The 19467-nt window shown below is 30.3% G+C and overlaps 1 pseudogene; it reads right to left on the reverse strand.

Annotated features, from left to right (window-relative positions):
- Positions 1-1641: 1641 nt before the first annotated feature.
- LOC128158612 (ryncolin-1-like) overlaps positions 1642-19467 on the reverse strand; it is a 31152-nt pseudogene continuing 13326 nt past the window's right edge.

The raw sequence follows: 19467 nt of genomic DNA on the forward strand, positions 1-19467 counted from the left end.
CTTGAAAAATTTTCTAAATGCATATAGAACAAAAGTTGTGCATAAATCAAAGGGCTTTCATTTGAGACCAAAAAAACGGACTGGTCCTTTCAGTAACGGATCTAGACCCTTGGAAAGTCTTTGTTGTATACCTAAAAAACGATACATGCTACCATAATGATGTTGCTGGAAAATTTGTTCTTCATGATCTTATCAATGTAATTGTAATATAGTATTATTTAGATATTGCGTAATATTAGAGTTAAAAAGCTTCACATGAAGGCATTCATATCCGCTTTCATTTTCCTTATAGGGAATAACTCCCTGGGCGTAATAGTGTTTTAAAGTCGCAGCTAATACTTTTCTTGTCTAAATATGTCCCCAACTTATCAATGGCATACCTTTATCTGTTTTACGAGAGGTCTTACCCTTCAATTCTCTGCAGTCTGGGGGTTACATTAATATATAGAAAATAGGCGTGAACTAATTTTCAAGAGTTTAAATTGATTTTCTAAAGCGCGAATTGGTTAAAAGTTAAGGTTCATGTAGTGTGAAAATGATCTCCTATTAATAATTGTCAGACCCTGAAAAGTGTAAGGAGAAGAGGATGGTTTTATTAAACTGATTGACAATCCTTTCTTGACTTTAAGCTGTAACGGAAGACCTCCTCATTGCTTGCAACGAACTCGGCTCTAGTTTAAACCGAACATGTTTTGGGTATAAAAAAAATATATAAGATTGATAGTTTTCTATTTGTTCATTTATTTAATTCCTCATTCAAATCGTGTGAAGTGAGGTATGATGGACCCAAATCACTGTTACAATTGTGATTTTCAAAACAAAAATTAATGAGTTTTAAGTTATAAAAGATATATCAAAACCAATCAAAAAGTAACATTTAAATCGAATCAGATTTTTAATAGGGACATTTTCAAAAAAATGTTTGAATTACATCTCTTTTTCAATTGAACATTATGGAGAAAAGCGTTCTTGTGAGAGAACAATTTTCTTAAAAGAAATTCTGCAATTGATTTTCCACCCAAATTAAAATATGGGTAGAATCATCATCAATATTATGATTATGAATTAATATCATTTAAAAAATGACCATGTCATCGACTTAGTTTTTACGCGGGCACATGCGATGTGTCGTTATTAAACTTTAATTTTCTATTAGTTTACTATATTATTATAGAATACTAATGGAAAATTATACAATACAAATGGAAAACTATACAATACAAATGGAAAAAAATAATAAAATACAAATGAAATATTTACAATACAAATGAAAAACCATAGAATGCAAACGATAATTATACATTACAAATGAAAAATTTAGAATTCAAACAAAAAGTATACAATGAAATGGAAAATTATACATGTAGAATACAAATGAAAAATTCTACAATACAAATGGAAAATCATATATACAAAGGAATATTTATACAATACAAATGGATAATTATACAATTCAACTAGAAAATAGTACAATACACATGAATATTAATTTTATACAATACAAATGGAAAATTATATAGTACAAATGGAAAATTATAGAATGCAAATGGAAATTTATAGAATAAAAATAGAAAATTATACAATACAAATGAAAAAGATCGAATAAAATGCAACGTTTGACATGCTATAATTTTGCTCAGATATGTATATGAAGGTGTCAGTGGTAGGATGCGCTCAGTTTTTACACATTGCAGAACTGAAGGGATATACAGGACTGAAATAAATACACAGGACGGATTGAATATACGTTGCTGCATATCTAAAAGTAAAATAAGCTTTGTGATATGCACGGTGGGATTAGGTTGATTTTAATGTCATTCAGCACAATTCACCGGCTACAATTGAAAAGCTGTTTCGGGAAACTGAAAATGTAGGACGAGATAGAGAACCAATCTATGCTGTTATTACTACAAAACTAACATCGGACCCAAAAATATCTACAAATATTTTACAATAATATTAAAATACATCTTCCGGACTTATGAAATAAAGAAGATAGTGTGAATTTTGTTATTTGGACCATGGACCATGGCCAAATTGATTAAAGGGAGTTAAAAGAGAGTTTTACAGAAATCTTAAAATCATGTTTGAGTAATCCCAAAATGTTATGATCATATTTTATGCATTAGTTAGAGAATACAAAATTTAATTATTCTTTTGTTTAATTTTCAGAAAAGCTTTTCGAAACCACATTGGGGTCTGATTTGAAATTTCCTTAATTACACATGCTACAGTTCCCCTATCTATAAAGTTGAAATTTGAATAAAAAAACCAGCATAGATGTAATAGGACGGGTCATGTCAGAAGCACACTCTGAATATGTTTACCGTTTTCTATGTTGTTGTAATTTATTTTCCAGATTCTTTGTGATTTAAGAGCCGAGAATAATTTAACAGGCGCAAATGACGACGACAAAATGATCAAACTATTCTCTTAACGTGTGCAACCTGTTTAATATCTACAATAAATATAGACTAAAATCTTCCAAATATTATTGTAAATAAGAATAGAGGCAAATATGGATTTCATAATGTGAATTGAACCCATTCCTGCTACATAGATAACAAACTATTTCATTCCTATCCATCCTATCATGCATATTATTAACAAGTCAAAATCGAGATCGATATAGGTGTACATCAGTTCTTATTTTACAAGTTACTGTTGAAAGCAGTGTAACTAATAAAAATTCCGTTGGCTCCGGTTGTTAGTTAGGACGCACAAAACTTTCATTTCCATTGTCAATAGGAAGAATGGCTTATATTGAATTTAACTTGTCATTTCTAGGGGTGGGCGCCGACACCGGGGTGTTCTTTGAAATATGTCACTTAACTTTACAGAAGGATAAAAAAAAAACGAAAAGCAATTGTTATCATTTATTCACTTAAACCAATACAGAGTTTTTTATTTGGGCTTTATCATCATTTTTGATGATTTAAGCGACTCCCATTTATTCCCGTTCTCCCAATAATACCAAGTCATTCCAGCACCTGTAGAAGTTTGTTTTTTGAAGTATATTCCGTTCAAATTAGTGTGGTGACATCTATTAAACCACCAACCATTCCCATATTTTGCTGCACAGTTTTTTTCCCACGTGTCATTGTCGTTGTCTTTCGTAGAAAACATCATTCCGTTATGAGCGGAAATGGAATCCTCTATTCAGAAGATAATATTAATTTATTACAAACTATTATGAATACATGGATTCTAAAGAAACAAAATCATACGGCTTGAAAATGTTAGTGTGGTAAATGACGCTTAACTAAGAATTATCATGACCGCAATTTGGGCAGATCAACAAGATCATCAGCAACTGTAATTTTATTTTATTTCTTTAGAAATATGCTTAAAAAAGGAACATTACTCTTTTGTGTTTAATGATGCAAAATAACGCCCTACTGTCCTACTGATTACACTCCAGCGATTAGAACTCAATCAGTTATATCAACAGCATTCCGACCCTTGCACTTATTAAAAGGGAAACTTTTTGTAATCAAGTGACTTCATCAGGACAATAGTTTAAAATTGTTGAAAATTAATGGATCAACTAAGTTCATATGTAGATGCTTGATTTATTTTTTCTCGGATGTTCCCTTAAATTCTTCATTGAAAAAGTTAAATCATTTCCTTCTCAATGCTCAAGTTAACATTTTCTGTGAAGCGAAATAAACAGTCTTGGTCACAGTATCATAGATTGACCATAACTGAGGGCAATAAATGTAAAGCATTTTTGCCATCACAATATCAGAATACTAATTTCTTTATAAACTCCAACCTAATGTGAAAACACATGTACAATACAATGAAAACCCTTTTCTGTAAAACAATGTCAAAAAAAGGAGTTTAAAAAAAAATTATTTATATATTTTATAATATAACTTCAAATTATGAAATACATATCTGTTAAATGAAAAAAAAAATAAACCGTTTGTTAATTTCTCTTTAACTGTTCAAAAGTTTTATCTGTACTGAAATTCAAAGGTGTTTGAATAACAAAAATAAGAAAAGTGGACAAAAATAAAAAAAAATAAATGTATTTCATGTATCTTCGATATACCCATTAAAGCCAACGATTTACCATATAGTATAATGGTTAATGTGCTTCCTTGCACTCAAATACATTAAATATGTAGGTTTTGGCAGATTTCTAATAAATAGCTTGAACTGTTAACAAAACGGCAAATAAAAAAATCATACGATGTTATCATGAAGTACAGATCCTTTAAAACCCCCTACAGTCAGCTTGTACTTCTCAGACTTGCTTCCGATCTTAAATGTTGAATACTGAACATATCCTTTGTCTCCGTTGAATTTCTCTAAGTCAATCCTTAATTTCATTTTCCCAGCCTTTGTTAAATCATAAATGGCGTCGTTACCTTGAAAAGAAGACTACAATTATAGAAATTATAGGAATTAAGTGATTTGTTATTGCTAATTTCTTGTTATTTCTATGCAATTTTATGAACGGAAAATTGCTGCGCAAATTGTTTTAATGATTATTAGAAATATAGTTATGTCATAAAAGTCACAATATATTTTCAAAAAGAAAATCATAGCTAACCATATAGATAACAAACTTACAAATTTCTTATTCCAAAACATTATAATTTTTACACAATATTTGTTGAGATTTTTGGTATTAAAAGTTTGCTAGGATTTCTTATTGTAAAAATGAATAACATTTACGACCGAAAAAATATATATTCATGATATTTCTTTAAATAAGGCTAATTTAGATCAATTAAATGTTCATAAAAACAATTTTTATTCTTGTTTCAGTTTTAAATTACTTTTTAAATATAAAACCATCAAACCAGTACTCATGACCAGGATGTCCGAACCCTTTAGCATACTTCTGCCAGGATTTTTTTTTGAAAATCTGTGCTACCGTCAAATCTTCTTTGCATTACCTAAAGTCAAAAGTCAAAATAACTTTACTTGGCTTTAATTACATTATTTATGCTAGAGAACATGTTCAGTTCTCTGTAAGGTAAATGACAATTATCTAGAAATTAAATCATCTTTCCGTTTCTTTCAATTTACATTGAGTTGAAAAAAATGCAGATGACTACCTTGTTAAAAATTTATTTCCTAAACTTATACCCAAAATCAGTTTTCATGTCAATTTACAATCACAAATGCAGTTTGTATATAAAAATATATTCATATATGTCCTTTTTTTTAAGGAATAAAACGTTATTATTGTCTCTATCCCCCCTCCCCTCCCAAAAAATGAAGATAGAAATACATAACATATTGTTTTGCATAGTATAAATAATGATGAACACATTAAGAATTGGTTTCAGTAACAACAACATGCTCATTTCATGTTGTGAACTACTCTCGTTACATATATTTTTAAAAATGATCTTACCGTCCAACCCCCTCCGTCTGTTGTCATGTCACAGAATACTCGTCTCTTGACTCCATTACTCAGATATATTGTGTACACGCCATCTCTGTTCCGTCTGTACGGTTCCTTCCTCAATATATCTGAGCAGTCTTTGAATTTTTGACTAGGGACTTACAAATTAAAGTAATTATAACATTACTTAAACATCAGTGAACCTCTCAAAATTCCATAGAGATATTAAAAGCCTGATTTTGTTTGACAAAGACACTGACCTATATCATGTATTATTTAGTAAAAAATATTTCACGCATAGCTAAAAAACTAGTGTTTAGTTAATTAACCAACTATTTTATGCGTAGTAAATCATTAAAGACAAAAGTGACACACATTTCTTAGAGAACACCAATCCCCCATCAAGCTTGTACTTGGACTTCACAGTGAGAACCATTGGTCCCCCACTCAAAGATCCCGTCATCTCCGTGTGTTGCCATGGTGCGTTTTTGAGAAAAGAACCAACTTCATCTACAGTATATCAGATATATTTTTTTTAAATTTTAATTCTTGAAACTCAAACTCCTTGTACTTATGTTAGATTCCTTTAGTTATCAAACTAAAGACGCGTTTTTCTTAAATTTGAAAAACAAAACAAAAAGCACTCGATGAATTGATACATATGAAGTAACACATGTATAATGAACCAGTAGCTTTAAGAACATATTCTATCATCAATTAAGTTTAAGTTATTTCAAGACAACCCCTCCCCCCCCCCAAACCTAATCTGAATATGTCTAGATTATTAATAAATCGAAGAATTATTCACAACCAACCCTTTACAAATGGATGCGGTGTTATTCCAGATGAACGGATAACTGTAGTAGGTGAAGACTGCGTACAGGACTAACCACGACATGTCACCTTCTGTGATCACAGTACGCTGTACTAATGACTGTCTGAAAATCAATACTGTGAATATATATATGGTTTCCTCTTTCAAATCAACCATTAAACTGTAACATTATTCTTTTTAGCCAGAACGGCGATATGTTTTTTTTTCATTATATATCATACACTTTACACCTTGTTGCTTTTTTGCCAACCTTATACTCACGAATGCAAAATGTGATATCTTATTGCATGATATGCAACTGTTGCAAAAAGGCGTTCAAGAAACTTATTGAATTATCCTCCTACTTGACCTAAATTATCCTTTTTATAATTTATGGATGATACATGTATCAGGCATATTAAGTTTGATCAAAAGTATGATTATTCATTTCACTAATCATCCTTAAAAAACCCCACCTTCCAAAAACACCAAACAAACAAACAAACCCACAATCATTTAAGTGCTAACGTGTAGATGAATACGTAAATTTATTTGTACTACACAACTCACTTTGTATTTATCCAGCTGATACAAATCATCATTATAATTCGAAAAATATGTACATTTTTCTACACTATTAGCTTCGATAAATATACCTATATTTATATTTAGGTAAATGTTTACATACATTGGCTAATTTGTCTTAGGGCAACGCTTGCCTAATCTCTATATTGGCCAAGTTATCACTATTAGTAATCGATTTTTCTATAAAAGTATATCGCTACTAACCTGACTATTGTCGTAACATGTAAACAATACAATTTATACATAGTTGTAGATATAGAAAAACTTGCGTGATTTTACATTTTTTTGTTAAATTTTACTCTGAATAAATCTTTATATTTACATTATCCAGTGTCTTTGCCTGTGATAACACTACGTATCGATTTTGTACTATATAACTCATAACACAAATGACGCCAAATTGAGGCGCCAGCGGGGTTTGTTTATTTATATTTAAATATTTAATCGTACGATGGCCTAAAATTATATAAATATAAGTAATAAGGAAACATTCTTTAAATATCATGAAGTGATAATTTCGGTCGGGGCGTGATCAAATCTTTCATAAAGCCCTTCGGGCTTTATTGGATTTGATCTCGTCCCGACCACAATTATCACCTCATAATACTTAAAGAATGATTTCTTATTCCTTATATATTTCAATTCACTATTTGAACTTCACAATTTCACGAAAATGCTTTTTTATCACCAAAGTAAGCATGATATATTTTTTTTTCCTCATACGCGTGGTGTATACTACCCGTGTGATAAACCTTTGCTTTCTCAAATGGGTGATGCTTTAACAAATACTTCCGGTCCGAATTATTTTCAAGACAACCTTCAATTCTTCAGTGACCTATTTTCGAAGATTTGCTACTACTTTCAACATGACTATATTTACTACCAAAAATTGATATAAAATAGATTTTGTCATAGATTTAAATCACAAATATGAGAAAAACAACACATAACTGTGTAACATAGGCGTCGGAACCGAGGGGGGGGGGGCTCAGCCATTCAAAGGAATTTTGTTTTGGCTCGTCAATATTTTTTTCAGAAGTTTAGCGCTCCCTCCCCTACTTTCAATTTGCTTCCAACGCCACTGAGTAGTTTATAAAAATGCAAATCACGTTAAGCTATTAAGGAGTTCGTTCTTCCGCTGCGAGCGATAAAAACAGAAAGCTTTGGTTGTGTTTATATACAAGAACTTACTGTAATAATGTTACTTAAGATTTTATTTCCACAACCAGAAAGCATCAATTTTCAATTTCGAATCATAAGGCTAGTGTTGATTTCATAAAATACTAACAACTGTTTCTCGTCGAGTCAATTCAAACTAACGAGCATTTGCAACTTTGTGAATGTCAATAAACTTGATTATTAAAGTCTTCTGATCAGTATTTTCATTTAATTAGGTAATTAAGCTCTTAGAAAAAAATTATTTAGAGCTAAATACTATTTCAAGGTTTATTTAAGTGAAACTTTATATTGAAACACTAAGATTTGATTTCCAAAATGACGTTCTAAATTGTATTGTGCGAGGTCACAATAACTGCATAACACAACGTGGTATCAATTCGAGTCTTATCAGGGACTATCTCAAATGGTTTATAATAGAAGTCCAATTGTATGAGACAAATAGAACATCTATAATTGTGTGATTTAATATTTGCTTTTACCAACTCGTTGGAATGGTTTTATTCGCTCGGCAAGCCTCGCGAATATATACACCATTTCAACTCGTTGGATAATGCAAATATAAAATCACACAATATTGATATCCTCTATATATTGTTTAACACGATATATTGAACCATTTACTCAGTGTTTGTTAAACTGATCAGGAAAATTGATTCAATGTTTTTATTTTCATCTTGATAACACAATGTTGTTTTATGTAGATAGTATAAATCGTTAGATATATACACTGTGAGTTTTGTGACATTATAAACGGTCATAAACCGAAAGGTTGTTTGGATCAATACTAAAGGGGTTCTTTCCATAAATCAGCATTTGTGTTACACTATCTTCAGTCCAACAAGCAATTAAACACTGAATAACATTGTTAACTACAAATATGTGTATCAATAAGATATACGAAACATTACTAAAATATAGTATTTTATATGAAATCTTGGGTATTTAAAATAATACTTCTATTCAATATTTTCAAAATAATTGCAAAGAAAATTTAAGAAACTCATTTTAAAGTATATTTTACAAAAAAAACTTTTAAGACTGCATATATTATCTATAGAAAAACTGAAAAAAAAATATTGAGAACTAAATTGGTAAGCAGAGAACAGAACATACCGTATAACGGGTAATTTTTACTGCTGTAATTTTTTACGAATTTGTCATAAAATAGGGTGATTTGAATTTTTACGCGTTATTTTTTTTACGAATTGGACATGTCCGTAAAAATTAAAATCATCTGTGGTAAAAGGGGGGGGGGGGATTTCACCGTGACTTTGTTACATTTAACACACATACAAATCAGAAAATCGTTTTTTGTTAACGATTCCTTATATTTATGATTGTGTTTATACTAGGGATGTCAAATCGGTCAATTTTTAGTACTCGGTTACTCGGACGTTTTTCCGGTCGAGTACCCGGGTACTCGGTAAGAGTGTAAATACATATGAACAAGTACATTGATAACTGTAAAACCTTGGTCACTTTTGTAGAAAGTCCTCCTTATGTTTAAGACGAGTGTGATTTAACATGTTTGTCGTTCCCCCCGTATAGAATAAGTTTACTTGCACAGCTGACATTTTACGTTTTTTTGAATCTTCAGTTCTTTGAAGTCGGTGGCGGCATTTTAGGTCTGTTCAATTTCTCTACTGTGTGCTCTCTAATTCATATACTGTGGAATCATTCGAATTCGTGGTGGCTCAATTTTCGTGGTATTCGTGGGTATCCCTCCCCCACGAATTTAAATCAACAATGAAATTTTTAATTTTTAAGAAAGAGTTATCTTTGTTACTGAAACAGTAGGCTACGCATCCACGAAATTACATCCCCACGAATGAGCAAAAACGTCACAATCCATGAAAATTGGCCCCCACGAATTTAAATGATTCCACAGTAATAGACTATATAAGCGACGATGTTCAGTGAAAACAAATCATTAAAGTAAGCCAAAAAAAGGGGTAGAAGACAGCCAAAGGTGAGAAAAGCTAGGTACAGTGTACATGTAACAGGTGCTTGGTCACGATAATTACTATATAAACACTGCGATAACGGTCATTTAGCATATTTAGAGGCGTAGGAAATCCTAATTACTTTATGTACAAGTGCAAAGGACATTTTAAGATTTAAAACCGATGTTTTAATGCATTATTAAATAAACTTAGAAATATTAAAAAATATACATCCGAGTAACTGAGTACCGATTTTAGTATTCGATACTCGGACGTTCGATCGAGTACCCGGTTAACCGGGTACTCGTTGACATCCTTACTTTATACATTTAACTTTATTTCATATGTGATATACACTTTACTTATTCCTATTTATCTGGGTATCATAATTGATGTACACCATGTGCTCTTCTCAGTTCGATTTACCGGGAAAAAAAGAAAGACAACTCCATTTCAAAAAAAATTTCTGTCTCTCTTTCTTTCTCTCCTAACCAATAAAGATATCTTGCTACTCACGTGGCATTATACGTAGTTTTAAAAAATACTCAAATACACAATTTTCAATTGATTTTAATTAACTCTCCTATGCAGTTCCTCTGCCAAACAAAAAGTGAAACAGTGTTTGGACCTTAGCACAAATCACAACCGCTGACAAGACTTAGTTCTCGAAAATAATAGAAACAAATAGAACCAAACGTTCGGCTTTCTTTGTAAATCTCCAACAACCAAAGAGGCTCTCTTGCCTGTTGGAGATTAAGGGAGACAGCCGAACCTCCGGTTGAACGAGACGATAGTTCGATATCAATAGTGCTTGGATCCATACAATTTTAGAATTTTTTCGATTACTCATACATAGTTTAAAATCCATCTTTAAATATTACACAACATGATTCGTATGGGGTTTCTCAAAATTCTTGTCAGAAAAGTCTAAAAATCCATATTATAAAAAAGTGCGTAATTCAAATACTAAACTAAAAACTAATTGCCATGAAAGGTAAATTGATTTTAAAATAAATGATAATCGATAAAATCAACTCCCGTCAGTACTTCAGTACTTTGATTTAAAGATACAATAATGCTTAAGAAGGGACTCTTTTGTGTTTAATGGTGCAAAATAGCGCCCTTCTGTCCTACTTACTTTCTCCAGCGATTAAAACCCAATCAGTTATATCAACAGCAAGCCAACTCTTGCACTTGTTAAAAGGTAAACATTTTGTAATTAAATGACTTCATCACAAAAATTTAGTTCAAAATTGTTGAAAAACAAATGGAACAATAGAGTTAAATTGCTAAGTAGAAAATTTATTTATTTACCTGTTCACAGTATCATTGCCCCGACCATTACTGAGCGCAATAATTGTAAAGTATTTTTGCATTTCATTTTCATTTTATTTATTCTCATATTGTATAAAACAACATAGAGAAAATATACAATACATACAATATTATACAAAAAGCAAGAGTGTATACTGTACACATCAACCTGGAGAGTTGACTCTCTTATCAATAATATTGATAAATTTACATAAGTTATTAATAACAGCTAATTTATTACATGAAAATAATTCAAAAAATTTGAAAGCATTTGGTCGTCTAAAATACATTGATGGTAAATAAGCTTTTCTATATTCTTTCAATTCCGGACATATCATAATATAGTGATATTCGTCGCCAATGTTATTTTTACATAAATTACAAAATCGTTGATTTCTAGGTACATTGTTCCATCTGCCTGTCTCAATTGGCAGTTTATGGTTGCTTGTTCTAAATCTAACTAATGTAGTAATGTTATTCATATAAGCACCAGAGTTTATGTAATTTCTAGGTACAAAAGTGTTATTGGTAAACAAGTTATAGATCAATCCTTTACTAGATGCGTTACAATCAGAGACCCATTTTTGTTGAAATTGGTCAATCAAAGTTTGCTTAACAACATTTAAAATCCATTTTTCATTTTCTACATTATGCGTCAACCAGACATAGCTTAGACCACATTCATGTAAAATATTCTGTATACATTCAACCCATTTGAAATTATAATTATTGATTTGTGTTAGGCTATGTAAAAAATTATACAATATATATGACAATTTTGATTCTTTACCAATCTTATCCAAAAATTCAACATTCTAATTTTTACTTTCACACACAATGGATATCTAGCAAGTTCACCGTAGATCATAAAATTTGGTGTGGACGTCTTAAGACTAAGTACAAGTTTACAAAATTTAAGATGCAATTTTTCAATGATACATAAATTTTCAAAACCCCACAATTCAGAACCATACAGTAAAATTGGAACAACCATTTTGTCGAACATATCAAGTTGACAATCAATCGATAGATTTAATTCTCTTGACTTTTTAATTATTGCGTACATAGCTCTGGTTGCTCTCGTCACTACATATTTCCTAGCACTGTAGAAAGAGCCTGTTCTTGAAAATATAACTCCTAAATATTTAAATTCCTTGACGATTTCTATTTCGTTACCATTGTATAGAAATGATACTTTTGAGGTTTGTTTACCTTTACCAAAAATAATAATTTTAGTTTTCTCAACATTCACTTGTAATTTCCATTTTTCACAGTACATTTGAAAACAATGAAGCTGATATTGTAGATCATCTTCGGTTTTGGACATCAACACAGTGTCGTCTGCATACAACATAATCATAATTCTTAGATAACAATTTAAATTTTGTTCAATTTCTTCAGACAGGCTTTTTAGTCCTATGACATTTTCATGTGATAAAAAATCTTCAAGATCATTAAGATATAATGCAAAAAGAAACGGAGATAAGTTTTCTCCCTGACGGACACCATTTTGACAAGGGAAATATTCGGAAAAATCATTATTATAAAATATTCTTGATCTACAGCCATTATACATATTGACAACAACCCTTAAACATTTCCCTTTAATTTGATATTCAATGAGTTTTTTCCATAATCCTATTCTTCACACTTTATCGAATGCAGCTTTAAAATCAATAAAAGCACAGAAGAGTTTCTTTTTCTTAAGTGAAAAAAGTTCAATCAGGGAGTAAAGAACAAACATATTGTCAATTGTAGAATAATTTTCTCTAAAACCACTCTGATTTTTCCTGATAAGATTAACATTATCAGCAAAAGTAGTTAACCTTCTACACAATACAGAAGTAAAAACCTTTCCTAGACAGCTCAAAAGAGTAATCGGACGGTAATTTTGTGGGTCAGCATAACTACCCTTTTTCTTATATATTGGTTTTATGTTCCCGACCAGCCAGGCTTCCGGAATAATACCAGTATCAAACACTAAATTAAAAAGTTTAACATATAATGGTATCATGATATTAATGGATGACTTAATATATTCATTCACAACAGTATCTGGTCCCGGCGATTTGTTATTTTTAATAGTTTTAACAACCTCAAGAATTTCGGCCGCGGTAACTGGGTTATTGAGCAAAGAGTTACAAAATGTATCTTCGCATTTATCATTGAAGGAAGAATCACACAGTTAAAATATACATGGTCTCTCCAACCTAATGTGAAATACCTGTGGAATACAATGAAAACCCTCGTTTGCGAACCATGTCACGAAAAGGAGTTTCTTAAATATTGTAAAATACAATTTAACTTATAAAGAACATTTCTTTTTATAGAAAGAGAATGAACTCATTGCTAATTTCTCTTCAAATGTTAAACTTTATTTGTACTGTAATTCAAAGATGTTTGATTAAAAAATAATAATTGGAAATAATGTCTTATCTGCTTGGTAACATTTTAATTCATTGAAACATATGTGGTCGTCGTTGAAACTTTTTTAATGGCAGATTCTGTAAGTAAATGGTGTGAACAATAAACGAAATGGTACATAGTAAACATACTCGATATGTTTATGAAGTACTCACTCATGCCAAGAGATCCTTTAAAACCTCCTACAGTCAGCTTGTACTTGTCAGACTTGTTTCCGACCTTAAATGTTGAATACTGCACATATCCTTTGTCACCGTTGAATTTCTTTACATCAATCCTTAATTTCATCTTCCGAACTTTGTTCAATCATAAATGGCGTCGTTACCTGGAAAGGGAGTTCAACATTTTAGAAATTAAGTGAATTCATTAAGGAGGTTGGCACCTGAAATGCTAGTAATGTCAATCATCCGAAAACATCTTGGGTATAAAGATTGGGACCTAAAATGATCATTTATTTTATTTGTTACCTATGTCACATGTCATTCTTTTGAAATATGGAGCCCCAAACCGAAATAATAATTTTCCTGAAATTATTGCTAAAATTTGTTATGAAAATTGATTATTTGAAGAAATCAAACAAGTATTTAGAGTTTTACCTATTCTTTAGTAATGATTTTAATTCAGTATGAAGTTGAACACATGTAGAGAGTCTAAAAGTTATATCTAAGTCAAAGTGTCAAAAACCTTGTTTTACCGATGGCTTCAAATGCCAGTACATAATGAATACAAAAGCAAATGTAAAGACTGTGTCAAAATTTTGGAGTAATCAAATAAAAAAAATACTAAATGAAAAAATAATAGCGATGCCCTCTTTCCAAAACTTTGCATACAAATAGACATTCATTTAATGTCTCATTTAAAAGTTAAAAAAGTAGGGGTCACATCCCAAAAAATTGAGAAGCGACATGTAATAAGCTAATTTTAGACAAAAACTAAACTTTATTTTTTCTTGACTTCTTTGAAATATAAGCTAAATATGCCCAAATATATTCTCAAATATATATAGAAATATTAAAATATTGTTCAGATATGTTTTGCAGAACAATATAAATATGTCATAATACACAAATTATCTGAAAGTTTATACTGTGCTGAAAATTAGGAGGCTAAAGAAACTGTACTCTAAAACTTTTGAGTTATGAAATTTTTTTTCTTGAAAACTTTCCTCGACAAAGTATAGTCCTTACTAAACTTTGTAAATATATAATTTTCTTTTAACAATCTTATTCAATATGGTTTATTTGGCATTGTAAAATACACATCTACAAATAAAATAAATTAATATGTGAAGCAGAATTTTTAGACAAGAGGTGACATAAATAGTTACCCGAAATCAGAGGTGCGAACCTCTTTAATGCGAATTGTTTGCTATTTCTATCAACAAAACGCAATTTATATCAAAAAGTTCCTTGTTCTTTAAAGTTTGCGTTTGCTATGATTTCTTATCTTAAAAATGAATAATATTCTTTAAGACCGATATTTTATAAATTGATGATGTTGCTTTAAATATATTTAATCATGATCATAAATGTGTTCATCGAAAAAAAACTCTTTTTAATTCTTGTTTCAGTTTCAAACTAGTTATTAAATATAAACGCTTACCAAACCAATACTCATGACCAGGATGTCCGAATCCTTCAGCATACTTCTTGGATTTGTTTTGAAAATCTGTGCTACCGTCAAATCTCCTCTGTATTACGTAAAGCCACACTGATTGAACTTGGCATTAACTACATTGTTCCTGCTAGAGCACATGATTAAGTTTTGAAAAGTTTATGAAAACAATCTAGAAATTTACAGAATGGAATTTGCTCGCTAATCAGTCACCTTTCCTATTCCTTTAATCAATATTAAGTTATATGAACGGCAGATAACTACCTTGTTGAACATTAATTTCCAAAACGTATATCCAATTGATATGTCTTAATAACGAAATGTCAGTTTATAATCATTAATGTAGTTTGTATAAGAAAATATATCCATATACGTGTGGTATTTTATTCAGTTACAAAAATTATTGTCTCTATTCCATCTACTAGTAATCTGTATTTACTCAGATATAAATACCTACTTTCTATTCAGACGTATAAATTGAGACATACATATCAAGATTTGGTTTCAATATCAACAAGATGTTTATTTCATGTTGCACGGACTTATATGGTTACATAGGTTTTTTGATTTAAAAAATGATCTTACCGTCCAACCCCCTCCATCTGTTGTCATGTCACAAAACACCCGTCTCTTGACTCTATTAATCAGATATATTGTGTACACTCCATCCCTGTTCCGTCTGTACGGTTCCTTCTTCAATATATCCGAGCAGTCTTTGAATTTTTGACTAGGGACTAGAAACTTACAAATTAAAGCAATCATAGCATTACTTTAACATCAGTTAACCTCTCAAAATGTCGATAGAAAATTTATAAACCTAACTTTGTTTGACAAAGAAAATGACTTAGAACATGTTATACTCAATAAAAATTTGATTTTATGCATAACTGATATTTAAAACGAGTGTTCATTTGAATAACAAACTTTTTTTTTACCATAGTAAAATATTAAAGACAAAACCCACACACATTTCTTAGAGAACACCATTCCTCCAATAGGCTTGTACTTGGACTTCACAGTGAGAACCATTGGTCCCCCACTCAGAGATCCCGTCATCTCCGTGTGTTTCCAGGGTGCGTTTTTGAGAAAAGAACCAACCTCATCTGCAGTATATCAGATATATTACTTTTTAAATTTTGATTCTTGATACTCAAAAATTTTGCACTTATTTTAGATTCAGTTAGTCATCAAACTAAAGACGGTTTTTCTTAAATTTGAAAAACAAAACAATAAACAATAGATGAATTGATACAATATGAAGTAACATAACACGTGTATAATGAACCAGTAGCTTTAAGAGCATATTATATTATCATTTAAGTTTAAGTTATTTCAAGACAACCTCCTCCTCCAATCCAATCTGATCATTTTCAATTAATGATCAAGAGGTAATGGCTAAAGACAAAAAAGTAAATATATTTTTAGAGATAAAATGAACTAATCTTTAATGAAAAATAATTTTCTTTATATCTAGATTTTTTTATAATTCGACGAATTATTCACAACTAACCCTTTACAAATGGATGCGGTGTTATGCCGGACGAATGAATCACTGTTAAATACAGATGGAGGACTGCGTACAGAACTAAACATAACATGTCACCTTCTGTGATTACAGTACTCTGTACGAATGGCTGTCTGAAAATCGATACCGTTAATATATTTTCTATCACATGAAGCGAAGCCATTAAATTAAAACATTATCCGTTTTATTTTTTAAGACACACTTTAGACTAAATTGCCTTTTTGCCAAATGTCATATTTTGTTGCATTTATATTATGCAATGATTGTAAAAAAAAAAAGTTCAAGGAAATAAGTTATTTATTTTTATACTTGACCTTTATTGTCCTTTTTATAATTAAGACATTATATCATTATAGATGTTATCAAACATCAAGCATATAAAGTGCTATCAAAATTATGATTACCCATTACACTATTTAATCAAAAAAGTAAACAAACCCACCATCATACCATCATTTGAATGTTACCATGTAGATAAAACTGTATATTTCATTTTTAATTTTGATACACAAATTACTTTGTATTTATCCATAGTCTGTCTCAATATATTTAGGCAGCACATTTGGACAATTTTTGATAAAAATACACATACCTGGGTGCAATTGAAATAGTTGAAAGGGATTATTTCCAAGATAATTTCATTGACACATTATAAACTTTCACTCAGAAAAATTCACAGGAATGGAAAAAGATTCCTTACGGAGGTTTATAGTGGGAATTGTTTACATCTTTTCTCCATTCGGAATACACTCGGAATGCATCGTGCAAATTTACAACGTTATCATCCGGGCTTGCTGCAATACAAAATCCCAGTAGACATCACATTTTTTAGCATTGTATCGAAACGTGATAAGCTAACAGGGGCGTTTTGACTGAGAAATCTTTCATACTTTTGAATGAACAAAAGTTTGAACCCTGAGGTATTTATAAATATCATGCAATTAAGCGTAATGTGAATCCAGGATATCTTGGGACAGAGTATAGTTGATATTATCTTCATCATATATTGGAAAAAATGAACAATGTAATTTTTTCTACACTATCACAATACACACCACTTGAGAGGATTACGTGTTATTTTGCAGCTTAGATAGTATATTCAGGTTAATTTATATATATATATATATATATATATATATTGGCTTATTTGTCCTTGGACAACATTTGCTTAATCTTTATATTGGCTAAGTTATCACCATTATTTTGGTTATCAATTTCTCTATAAAAATTGTTGCTACCTGCCTGACTATTGTCGTTACATGTGAACAATAGAATTTATACATAGTTGTGAATATAAAAAACCGGCGTGATATTACAGTTGTTTGTTTAATCTTACTCTGACTGGATCTTTATATTTTATTTTACTATTTGAACTTTACAGTTTCATGAGAATGTTATCACCCAATTTAGCCTGATATAATTTGTTTATATTATAAAACACAATATATTTAACCGTTTACCATGGAATCATTTAATTTCATGGGGGCCAATTTTCGTAGATTGTGGAATTTTTGCTTATTCTTGGGGATGTAATTTCATGGATGCATAGGTTTTCAGTTTCAGTAGGAAAACTTGATCTTTAATAATTAGTTTTCGTGAGGATGTAAATTCGTTGGTGAGGGCTACCCACGAATACCACGAAAATTGAACCACCTCAAATTCTAATGATTCCACAGTACTCAGTTCTGGTTAAACTGATATGAAAAAGTAATTCAATGATTTTTTTCATCTTAATTACACAATGCAGAACAATGTAGAAAGTATAGATAGTTAAATATTTGATTTGTTTTCATTATCTAAGCACTCTTTGAGTTTTGTGACAACGGAACGGTAATGATCATAAACCGAAGAGTTGTTTGAATCAATACTAAGGGAGGTTTTTCCACAAAGTGTTTCTTGTGTTCCACTATCTTCAAATAAAAAAACAATTAAACACTGGATAATATTGTTAACCACACAAACTATGTATCAATAAAATATACGAAAAATGACTAAATAATACTTAATATGTAATCTTGGATATTTCACAGAATGATTACATTGAATAATTTCAAAATGATTACAAAAGAATTAAAATAAAGAAACTTATTTGAAAGTTTATTTTTCAAAATGATTAAAAAAAATAAAAGAATAAAAAGAACTATATACTAAAAAAAAGTATATTTTGCAGAATCTATTGAGATTGCATACATACTCTATAGAAAATCTGAAAAAAATGATAACTATACGGACAGCCAAAGAACAGAAAACATTTTCTAAAGCATTATTGCTCAGCGTGGGTAGTTGATTAACCAGTTCAATAAAGAACAAATGTTTTGTTTAGCTAGAAATAGTAAACAATGCAGATACTGTATAATTAAAATGATACTCTTGTATATATATAATGATAATATATCTTGTGCAACAGAACTTCGGCTTAACTAATTCAATATCATCATCTTCGGGACAGTTACAGGTCCTTATTTGAGCTTTAACCGCAAAATTGACAACACAGGCGAACAGATATCTAAGTAAGAATCGTCCATCCAAAGTTTCAAAAAATGCTTACTAAAGGATATGTGTGTTAAAGACGAGAAAATTAATTTCAAAAATTTTAATTCATGCTGCGTTAAATATTTAAAAACGAAATATTAAAGATCCCAGTTTATTCTTATAACTTTTTCTTAATCGACCAGAAAGTCCGTCACTATACGCGAAATGTTTT

Source organism: Crassostrea angulata, chromosome 8 (assembly GCF_025612915.1).
Source record: "Crassostrea angulata isolate pt1a10 chromosome 8, ASM2561291v2, whole genome shotgun sequence".
Lineage (NCBI taxonomy): Eukaryota > Metazoa > Mollusca > Bivalvia > Ostreida > Ostreidae > Magallana > Magallana angulata.